Here is a 12,678-nt window from a genome sequence, read left to right on the forward strand (position 1 = left end):
ATTTGCACTGCATAGGGTGTATCACACGAGTAGCTGTATCCCACAGATCTTTTATAAAAAGAGTCATTTCTCTTGCATCACACTGTGAGCATAATGATGATATCTCTAGCCTTACATGTATCAGGAAGTTAGTCTGCATTGCATAGAATTTGCTCTCCAACATCCTCTGGTGTTGTCAGATCTGTCAGTTAAAGCCACACCTATCATTTAGATTGACCGATCCATACCCCATGAAAATGACAAATGAACCTTTACTGCCCACAGTTACTAGGCAAAGGCACATTACTCATCTTTAATTCCGTTCTGATGCAGGTGAGGCTATGTTCAAAACCCAATGCTTCTACCCAAATTCAATCCTTTACAAAGCCATCCTGGGCCTTCACCACTCACTCTGGCAACAATATGCCTCTTCTTTCCTACTAGCAAGAGAGAATATCAGTTTGTTGCAGGGTAACAACTTTTCTGTTAGCAAGCTTTCTTTACGGGACAGACAATTTCTTGTAGGATACAACATTTCTGAAAAGATACATGGCATTTGTTTTAATACACACAAGGTCATCATAGGCAGAAGTGTCTCCTTACATTTACCTTGCCTCCTTTATTTTTATGATGTGCACCATCACCACAGAAACTCTACTTCACTGTTGCATCTATATGTAAAAATGCATTTTTTAATCAATCATTTGATTCCATTTCATCCCAAACTTAATTTCCAAATTCTGTCTATTAAAAAAAATTTCTTACACTTGTGGCTTTAAAAGTCTTCATTGTCTCCAGACTGGCAGAAAGAGCTATGAATTATTACTGCTTTTTTAAACATCTGTTGAGCTTCACTTAAGCTGACTTGAGGGAGGGAAAAAAATCTGATTTTTTTTTCTGCATCCATTACTTAAGTCTTTCTGAAGTTTAACTTCAAATAATGTATGCAATCTTTGTTTAAAATGCATCAACACTGTTTTCACCTTGGTAGCTTAAATATTTTGTAGGAAATCGCAATATTCAATTGACGCATCAGAAACGTTCCTCTTTTCCCACAAAGAAGCTTTAATGAAGTTCTGTTTATAATGAATGTATGAAGCCCTTAGCATGTTGAGAGATAGTCATTAGAATCGATGTTAAAGCCACCAAGCCAAAAAATTTGTCATATATACTCACTAGAGTATCCTATCCCCAAGCTCACTCCTTCCAATTTCATTCAGTAATCATGGGTATTAAGAAGCCTTGCATACACAGCTGCTTCAGTGTTGCTGGCCAAGAATTCTGACACGACCACACATCTGAAGTTTGGCAGTTACTTCTGTTGCACATGACGAACACTGTTTTGCCTGTATTTCAATGACACGCTGCTTTCAGAAACAGGTTTAATGTGACAACGTGAGTAGTGATGAAAAGGGCCACTTCTGTAAGGTAAATGTCACACTTCTCACATCAGAGACCATGAACACAGAAAAATACATCAAAGCAGAATAAGTAGACAACTGAAGGGCATCAGTTATGTCCAACCACTTACGTTGACAGGAAAGATGCATTTAACAAAGAAAGACAAAAAAAACTGTACAAAGCACGACATATTACAACCTGACACAGCAGACAAGCCCCTGGTGAGCAGAAACACGTGGGAACAAGTAGACACGATTGTATGACTGAACAGAAAATGACAGGCAACACTGTTGCAGTTATATAAGAGAGATGTTTCCTAAAAATCTATCCTTCTGACTCATTTCCTTTGTTTTAGAAAAAAAAATAAGGGAAAGAAAAAAAAACAACTCCTGAGATTTTTTCTAAACAGTACAGGTAAGTGAGGCAATGAAAACAGAATGCAAACTTCCTGAGCAACACACTATGAGGCGCTGAAAAACTCACTGCAAACACAACCATTTTAAACAGAACATGCAGAAAACAGCTTTCACTTCTGGCTTCACGGGCATGAACAAGCAAATTACTAGAATGTCACCTCCTCTGATCAAATATAATTGATGTTTATTCACTGATAAAAAAAAACAAATGAGTGTAGATGTTATTGTGTAAACATATTAAAATACTACAAAGCTTTACTATGTGAAGAAATATTTCCCCAAATGGCAATGTCTTCATTCTGTTCTAGTCTGATAACAGGATAGAAACTATGTGAAAACAAAGGAGTATACTTTATTTCAGTTGGTGTTTAAACTTTGTTTTCTTATTGACATTAAGCGTATTACCCTGTTTCAGAGAATAAGTAAACTGATCTTTTCATATTGAACTGTATTTGTACAGTATATACAAGTAGGCCTGTAAACAGAGAAAGAACTGCGTGTCTTACATGAGCAGTTTGTTAAACAAATCATTGGCTGATTTAACATTTAGATTTCATCATGGCAATATTGTCACCACAATGAAAAGTAATTTCCTCATCATGAGATGGACAGCCTTGCATCCAGAAATGTCTGGATTTTGCTTGTCCAAAACGAGAATAAATCTTGACCTACTCATACAAGCTAGAACAACAGTGCTGCAAAGCATCACATATGGAACAACCTTCAACCCAAGCAATCTTTCTTCTAAAAGGGACTATGCTTAGCTTCTAACAAAAGTACATACTATCCTGATGCGTGCCACCACAGGCCAAGGATAACTTGAGTGGGGGTTTTGCTAACCAACCTTTTGAAAAGAATGACAGAGGCAGAACAAGGATAATTTTTTTTTTTTTATGGGTGATACTCAGCTCCTGCAATGACCTTGTAGTATTTCTACCACATATAACCATTAAATCTGTCTAGGACACCCAGCAACAGGTGTCCTGTGTTCCATGCCTCACAATTCACACCTCCTTTTGCAGTCTCATTCTCACAACCAAACTATGACAGATTTCTGAAGAAATTGAAGTATGGTATCAAGAAGCAGCATCAGCCAAAGGATACATCAACAAAACATTCTAAAGCTGGCCAGTAAGCACTGCTGGCTGTAACTGGTGCATTTTCACCCATATCTTACCCAAACTGAAGCAAGAAAACTGGAAGCCATTTGCTCATGGCAAATAGCACTCAGAAGAAGTGAAAATGACTATTTAGCAGGCATCTACAAAGCTACTAGAAATGACAATGCATACATTTCATTAAGTATTAGGAATAGAGTAGATCTTTAGTTGAATGCTAACAAAAACACCATCTTACATTAAAAAGGGTGACTTTTCAGCACACTGCTTTGCTGAACACATGGAATTACACAAACATTCGTGAAGTAAAGAAAACAGAAGATCAAGACATACAGACTGAAAGTAATACAGCTATCCTGGTGGTATGTCAATTTCAACAGGGCCTTACCTTACATGGGCAAGCTATTCCTAACCAGGTAATTATTTTCAGAATAATTATTTTCCGAATGAGTTGCTACCATATGTTCCACAAACTTTGATTCAGTCCTCCTAAATGTTTTCTAAAACATGCTGTGACTCCTGCAAATTCTTCATAGCCATAAAAAGCAACCCTCCATACAATTTCAAATATTTAAATCAGCAAGAACTAATTAAGGAATAATGCTTCAAAGAGTTTTATGTCTGGTCTACAATTAATTATTTTCATCGAATACGATGGTTAATTTTACTCTAAGCAAAAAAACTCTTCCATACAGTGTAATTTTAAAAGGACCACATTTTTCAGCAAATGAAACGTTGTCAATGAAATTTAAGCAACCTCAGGAGTACCATGGAGATTTGACTAAATAATGATCAGATGAAAAATTAATTGGTTAAGTCTTACCATGGATGTCCACACATTAGAGTTAATTCCACTCTGAACTGTTGCTTAAAAATATACTTCTTCAGGGTTTTCTTAATTATTATTATTTTTTTTAAGTGAATGTTTTTCATTTGGAGTCTATATCATGAACAGATGTAGGATAATGTTAATAGTCCCTTCTGGAAACATTAATCACAAGCTTTTACTTATTATTTGGTGTCAGCGTTTAAAAGCTAAACCATTTCCAGAACTGTGACCACTGAAATATTCCTCTTGCTTATAGCTAAATTACAAAACAGTTTTATTACTATTATTATTTTAATTTTTACAGACCCAGGATTTTTTTTTTTTTTTTGAAGTGTTTATAAGAAGCAAAATGGCAGGGAATACACCATTCTTATGGCAACAGTGTAGACTGACAGAAGTATGCCTGTTTTAATTTTAATAACTGAAAAAAAAACTCTACCAGATTTTTTTTTTAAGTGTTTGAGAAAATTTAAGTCCCCACAAAAGAGATTTTTTGTTGCCAGAATGATACTAACATGATATTTTCAAAGGTGGATCTCCCATCCCCAGCTCACTGAGCAAACAATCAGAATAATACCTTTCCCTTATTTTGATTACCAAAGAGACTTCAAGCTCTCTTCCAGTAATATATAATATATTCTTGTTAACGTTCGTCCACTAACTATATTCAAAACACCTAAGAAAGTAGCCAAAATAAGTTCATATCCTTCTATATCCAAGTAACAGCCTTACTGGTTCAGCATTCTGTAGCTCAGGAACCATACGTAATTCTTCCACTTCAAGATTTGCTATGTATCACCCTGAACAGGTTCAACGAAAAGCTTACTTATATATTTGGATCTAGCCTATTAAAAATTAATAAAAAAGCCTGTCCATAACATATCAATGCAATGTAAACAAACATGGCAGCACGATCTCAGTATTTCAAAGATATTCTCTATTTGCATTTGACCAAGGTAAAAGTAATTAACTGTTTCATATGAGGTTTATTAAAGGTTTTAAATCAGGCAGATAAAAGAAAGACTGTACACTTGTTTAAACAGTTCTATACTTCTCAGAATTCAGATGCTGAGAACTTTTGCTACAACATCCTCCATCACTTCTTTCCTTTAGAATACACAGGATGAACACCAAATCATCTCCTCCTGGAGGCAGCATCCACAGGCTCAATAATTGAACTATCTTCAACCAATTAAAAAAAAAAGTACTGAAGGGATGTGTAGAGTCCTAAAGACTACTTAGTTATTTTCACATCTTTACTTCTGAAATGTCAGCCTTAATCCTCCTTTGCCTTACTCCACTAATTGGCCCTTTCGATCACTGGCACCTCTGGAGAACAATAACAATATGTTAAAGTAAAGATGGAACTGATTTTGTTGCTGTGTTCAGTAACAGAGACCACATCATCTTCCAGGCTGTACAAAAAAAAAAAAAAGACTTAAAGCCTGCTCCCTGGTGAACTGGTTCTCTATTTAGTTTCCATAGAACAATTTTCAAAACTGTCCATGTGAAAACGCAAGCACGTGCACTAAGTATTATTTTGACACATGGTATCCATCATTTGGATTTACTAATTTTTCCAAAATAAACTGTTTTGTCAGTTTCCTTGTGCATGAAATTTTTTGAGGGAAAGGCTATGTATAACATTACAAGACACATTCATGTGTTGACCTTTCACAAAACCAAAATTGTTAGTAAATTGTTAGTTTGGCAGAGGTATTAACAGCACACACTGTACCAAGTTTTGTGTATTCCCTCCTATTCCTATAAGCAAAAATTAACCCCCTGTTTTTACACAATATCTTCTACTTCCCATTTGGTTTATTGACAAATCGAATTCCCTTGGAAAGAGAGCTCTTAATAATGCATATCTCTAAGCTGTAAGATCTAACTTGCAAACAAACCAGCTAAAACTAGCATTTCTTCAACATCAGCTGGTTTTATAAGGGGGGGAATTTTTCACAATCACATGCTCTATCCTTTTCATTTGTTGTTCATTCCTTGTTCCTTCTTCTTCCTCTAAAAGGAAGCTCCTGCAAGGAAGCAACTGCAGTCACCATCTCCAAAGCACCAGAGAACAGCAAATCTGTTTTGTCAGATCGCTGCTGCCCAAGCTGACCTCAAATTCCTACTTCAGATATGGCCCAGGGCCTGTCTTCCCATTCCTCAAGGTGATGAGTTCTCGTTGGCACTGCTGAAAAACCTTTAGTTGGCAGTGGACAACCCTGGTACTTCTCCATTAATTATACTAGTGAGGTAAAACCTCCCTGTCTTATGTACTCTTAACTTTCACTTCTTCTTTTTACAGATGTGGTTTTTAGAACAGCCAAAACACTCCAAAAGTCTGGAATCGCATCTTTAACGCCAGCACTGACAGGTCTCTTCATCAATTTAAGTTCATGTTTGGAAAATGCATCTGAAAATACTAACACCAAGAGACTTTTAACTAGAAATCACTCAGAGCTAAATAAAACCCTTCCACAGTCTCTGTGGCATGGTCTGGAACTGCACTCCTCATCCTCTCAGCAACTGCTGGGCACAGACACCCCTACTGGAGAGCTTCACTCATTCAGAACATTTATCAAGGTTCCAGTTCCTCTGAATGATGTAAGAGAATACTTATTTTTCTCACTGTATAAAATCCATGTATTCCAATAATGCAAACGTTAAAAAAAGATACAACTTTCTTTTAACCCACTGAAACACCACTTCTGCCTTAAGTAGCAACTAAAGCACTCCTGTGAGAGGGAAAGATTATTTTATTAAAAGCGCCTGCGTAGAGAAATAAAGAAAAGCTCCTCAAACAGTATAATCTGCCCTTGGAGAAGAACAGAGAACTTCCCACCCACACAGCCCCAGAGTATGGCTGTCAAGGACATCTGACTTTGTACCTACTGTATTACTTGACACAGTAATAGGGGTCAGTGTTTTCAGTTTGCAGTTTCTGGCAGGATCCCCAAAGTAATTTTCAATTAAAAGATTAAATGCTGGTACTTGTCAAAAGTGAAGACATATGATGCTGTAACAATATGAAATAGCTTCCTTACAATTAAATTAATTTCATCAGGTATTTAAGCAGGGGGTTACAAATATTATGCCTTTGGGTAACTTGACTAAATGCCTAAATGAAGTGCAATCATTTTCTATCACTACTGTCTCTCAAGTGGAATACCAGCCTGGCTTTCAAGTCCTTTCAACTGAATGATTCAAGTACACATAGGTCCAGCAAACTTTCTGAATATTTTTATTTCCATTGCTAGCCTTCTTTTTTTTCTAATTCAACAAAAGCAGACTTTTCTATCAAATTAATAGCTATTTTTTTTGCCCCTAAGCATGGTTAGCATTTTCTACAATTGAAGAAACAGAAGTGATCCCATATCATCACACAAAGAAACAGCGAGTCTGTCTACCTGATAAAAACCCTCCTCTAATCAAAATATTAATTAGCAGTTATGTTTCTTTTATAGGTCCATATACAAATTCTGGGGAAACAGACCACACCAGAAACAAGGAAAACAACAGTGATACGTAACTTCCAGGACCCGAAGGCTCGAGTCTTACCCACAGCAACTGTGAGAACACCACCTTCTTATGTCTTCAAGACACATGTGACTGTACCTCCAGTGCTTATATCTGATTTGATGTAGTGGAAATAATTAAAATATATTGGAGTACATTTAGCAGCTTCAAAATAGTCTGAACCTGTAGCTAAGGGTCTGGGCTGGATTGTGAGATGAATTAAGAAGATATTCTTACGTTTCCCTGGATCTGACATTTTTGCTGACACAACCTCTACACTATTCCATTTCCCCAGCTATAAAAGGGACAATGATGATGCTTACCCTAATTTGAAATGTACCTAGATACCTGTCAATATAAAGCATTTAACTTTTAATTTAATTTATTTTCAGATCTCTTAAGCAAAATAACATTCTCAAATGCTGCCCCCAGTGCATTAGGAGGCCAACACAAAGATGCTGTGCCTGGATCATTGTTCCAAGTGCTTCAGGATTTAAAAGAAGTCATGTGTGATCAAAACTTTGACTCAGGAACGTCTTACAAAAGCACTCAACATAAGTGATGAGATGAATGTAAAATTAAGCATTTACATGACTTGCATGTTTAAAAGCAGAAGTTCAGTTTGGCCACAAGAAACGTAGTGCACACAGGAACAAAGCAAGAGTAAATCTTTGTTTTCCTCTGTAGGTGACAAATACCCCCACCCTAGCCTTGTAACTTGTCCTCTATTCATCAGACACTGTTTATTTTTGATGTGGGTGATGTGATTAGGAGAACTTAAACAATGAAAACTTTTTAATCAAGTAAAGATCTTTTGAAGAAGAAGAAAAAAAAAAGACCTGCTCCTCTTTTTAGAACACAAGGCCAAGAGGTGCATACACACATTTAGAGATTAATTTCATTTAGTTAAGGTTATAATTAAGAGAAAGAAATATTTCTTCATACTGCCTGTGAAATGCACCGCCACAGAGCTACTGAAATAAATAATGATGTTTTGGTAGTAACAGAAACAAAACTGAGTATATTGCCATTAATAATCTCTGTACTTTAGCAGATTGTAACTACCAGATCGCACAGCCCACATGAGCAAATCAGAGATAAGTTAATTTAGCTGATGCACAGCACTAATCTCACTCCCAGATAAATCACCACAGAACTGAGTTCTTATGTACCCATCTACCACCAGGATAACAAGGTTTTTAACCAGAAGAATCACAAGTAGTCCTGTCTTACAGTACCTAGCAGAAACGCTAACTCAGAAATTGGTCTCCTACCGCCAGAAGCTGATGCTCCAATCTCACATTGTTTGATCAGAGCACAATAAAACCTAATGGTAAACTGGAGCGAGACACATTCAGAAACCAAAAAGACTAGGATTCATCAGTCCAGAGAGAAAAATCACGGAGAAATACAATGAGGATTCCCAGAATAAAAATGTAGGAGATGTGAAAGAATGAACACAGAAATTCTACTTGCAGAAATCCTTCTATTTTCAGGTTATCGGGAAGCACTAAATGAACAAGTAACACAAACCAGATGAAGTACTTAGCACAGTGGGCAGTATACTTCTGGACCTTGCTGCTACATAAGGTGGCAAGGACAGAATACATCAGCAAGTTCAGAGAGGCATTAGACAAGTTAATGGACAACAAATCCATAAATTCATATACAACGATTATGACTATTTATTCTAGGGAACCTGCTTTAGCAGAGGTTGGACTAGATAATCTCCAGATGTCCCTTCCAACCCCTATGGTTGTGACTCTGAGTTTACTGGTAGTCTGTACACTCTAATATCCCTAGTACAACAACCTCAGATCTGGGAAGTCTGAGGAGACAACACCACAAAGTGGCTAGGCTCATAAAACTCCCTTAATAGCATCTCTCACTGCAATTGTTGGAGCCTCAGAGCTCATTGGATCCAGTAAGGCATTTATCTTCTTATTTAGATGAACTTACAAAAACACACTTTTTAATAAAACCGTTCATTAAGGAAATGTTATTTGACGTATCCCAAAAACTTCAAGAGTCACACAGAGGTCAGACTATCTGGGATTTGTGAAGACAAGTCATGATGCTAGAGGAGAAGAGTGTGGAAATGTTGGAAAGCATTAACCTGCACTCTATATAGATCAGGAACACATAAGTAAAAGAGCAATATTTCTGTAACTTGGAAGATCTGAACATAATTATCTCAAGAAACATACACTGGTATGAACACAAAGCATTTTTTTTCAAAACTTAGAATTTGTCCCAAGTACAGAAGTCACACAAAATAAAAGCTTCACGTGGAAAACAATTACTGTGTCAAAAAGCATGCAAAGTTTGGGACTGCAGTTCTACAAGACTTTAGGAGACACAACATTAAGAAAAACATCACCATCCTTCCTGTGAGTAATTAGCATGCAGCTTCCCTGAACAAAAGCCCTTCTTTCAAGAGAAGCTCTCCCAAAACCACAAGGAAATATATCTTAAGTAATGCATGTAAAATTTTTTAGGATATATTACAAACACAGCTGCACAAACGTTAGCATATGAAAAAAAGAATTTTAGCCAATTAGCACACAAATCACCATTTACAAACCCCTTTGGTGTCATTTTTTGTTTCAGTCACAACTTAAATTTCAATTGTAGCTATTCTGGGATATTTATTTTATGGTAATCCACTTTTCAAAAGTTTGAATCTACGTTACTTTCATTGAAATAGATGTTTCTACAATGAAACATCTGGCTGAAAGAAGAAGAGTTTTGGCATTGCTGGGCCTTTACAATCCTACATATATGAACCTATAGTGACATGCACATCAAAAGGAGAAAATATAAGGAGAAAAGCTGTCGTGGACTTGATCCCACCAGCAGAACAATTGTTTTTCTTCTGAAATAGAAGCACGACAGCAGCTTTCAGAGGATTTCAAAGGTACAGCTCATCTTAACCAGAAAATATAAACCACCAATTGGTGTCCGTGGAGATTTCCACACAGCATATTTATTTCCATACAATGCTGCATTCCATTTTATGAATGGGCAATACTTATGACAGACTTTCCTTTGAAAACAGCATCATTCCAATTAGACTACAAGCACACTGACAATTTTGTCAACTTATTATTGGCTCCTTTAAAGTTAATAAAGTCCATTTAAAATGAAAAGATAGTTCTGATGTCAAGACTCCTTCCTTTCCTGGGTGTTCAGAGAAGGAAAGGCTTCAGCAAAGGTATTTTTTTTTTAAGTTTTAAGTACCAATTGAACTGAGACCATGAAATATTTTTCCTTATTAGGAAGCTAAGATGCCTGGTTGATGTAAATGTTTCTATGTTTCTAAATGCATGAAGTGGAATAGACACGTTATTTATACTGTTAATTGGTTAAAAATGAATGTTATGAAAAATAAATGGTAACAAAGTATGTGGAAATATGGAAAATGATAAAAGTTGTCACTGTAGAGCACCTTCTAGCTCTGCACACTTCTTTTAGTCTTTCAGAAGGATGATGGCAGATGCTGACCTAATGCCTTCACTTCCAAAATGGTAAGGATTTGTTAAACTTTGTGGCCTTCTAGAAAGCACAATTGTCCCTGCAGCATTACTATTTGATGTACTGCAGTGAAACTATCTTAATACTTTACAAATTCTCAAAATCAAAATCTCATGCATTTTCCACACATTTTCTGAAACAGACATTTAAGTGCTGAACAGAGACATCTTAGGAGGTCAGAAATTATAATGCTTCTCCATAGGACTTTGCCATCAGCTAAACCACAGAAAAGCACACTGTTTTATTCCCCCAATAAGCTGATCTAGTTCCTCAAGTAAACCCAGTTCATCTCAGTGCACCCTGCTATGCTTAGAGAGTCTGGCTCTTCAGTTATTTAGAAATCCACAAAGCAGATCAAATTTCCTGAGAGCCAGTTTAGATCCATTTATTTGCATTAATTGCTGTCTTTTAAACAGCACTGTTTTTCTGATACTCTCTCCCATGGATGTATTTATAAGTCACAACAGCTCAGATTTCATTTTTCTAGAGTAAATAAATCACTGCTTATGTAGTTTCTTCTTGCAGATAATCTTTATCATTCCCATGATCCTGGTAACTTTTCTGTAGATTTATTGCATCTTTTCAACAAGGACAGTTGTAGTTTTACATAGTGTTCAGATACAGCTCTACTGAACCTCACGAGATACAAATATTACTTATTTCAGCTAGGGATACGTGGTCAGTCTCAAATCCCACTTGCCCTTATGTGCCTGGGTAGTACTACCAGGCATGCTGTGATCACCCAGTACAATGGGGTTTGTCTCTTCCTCTGTTCCTCCTAAACAGTGAATTCCCTGTTTGTATCAGAAATCATCAGTGATCCCAAGGTACCTGACCTCGCATTTCGTTATATTAACTTTCAGACTGTCCATGTTATCCCAAACCTAGAGGTCACACCTCCTTCTTACTATAAGATATCCTTGCCCTTCCTGCATCAGGGATGTCTCTCAACTGAATATCACAAAGTTTTCTTAACATTTGCTGGCTTTTTACGCCAAAGTTGTTAATAACAGAACAAAACATAACTAGTCCCTGGACTGATCATCCAGGGCCTTCACTTCCTTCCTGCCCAGTACATCCCCCCTTTCAGCAGAATCTACTCTCATCTCTCCTGCAGAGAGCTCCCTGCCTGCTGTGCTGGTACGAATCCCCACCCGTGCTCTAACCAGAAACTCCTTGCTGCTCTCTCACAAATGCTTTGCTGCATAGCATCTAGAATGGATTAACTTTTTCTAGACAAACTGTTACTTTTACAAAGCTACCTGGAAAACTCACATCATGTGTTACCTTTTTCTTTCTCCCTCCAACTTTAATTATATTTTTTCCATTAATGTTTGCTCCCACATATTGAGAGCATATTTTATTCAGAATAAGAAAATAATGTAAGAACACTAGATGATGATTTGCTGGCACAGGATATAAGAAAATCAAAAGCAAAATGTCTTATGAAAGGGATTTGATCAGTCTGTGAAATATTGACACTTGTACAAGAGTTGTTCAGAATAACACCTCCTACTGTATTATGGTGGCCCAGCACGTCAGAGGCAAATGTTGGTGGTATGGCAGTACAGGCTGAACCTTCCCACCAACACTCCGTTGTATGTTGTTGCCATGCGACAGATAGCAGAGGGGCAGTCTGACAAAATGGCATCTGATGCTCAAGTGTAGATAAAACACACACACACAAAAAAGCATCCCCGACACTCAGCAACATTTGCTGAATCTTATGGAGCCCAACCAGGGGACGTGAGCACAGTGAGTGGTCCACTTCCACAGTGGTAAATAGCAGAAGTAGGTCACCTCTGCTGGTGCAGATTTTCACGAGGGTAGCATGCAGGCTCTTGTTCATCACTAGCAAAAATGTATAGTCAGTGGCTGAAAA

Source organism: Cyrtonyx montezumae, unplaced genomic scaffold, assembly GCF_038088225.1.
Source record: "Cyrtonyx montezumae isolate F1298 unplaced genomic scaffold, pur_monq_1.0 scaffold_17, whole genome shotgun sequence".
Lineage (NCBI taxonomy): Eukaryota > Metazoa > Chordata > Aves > Galliformes > Odontophoridae > Cyrtonyx > Cyrtonyx montezumae.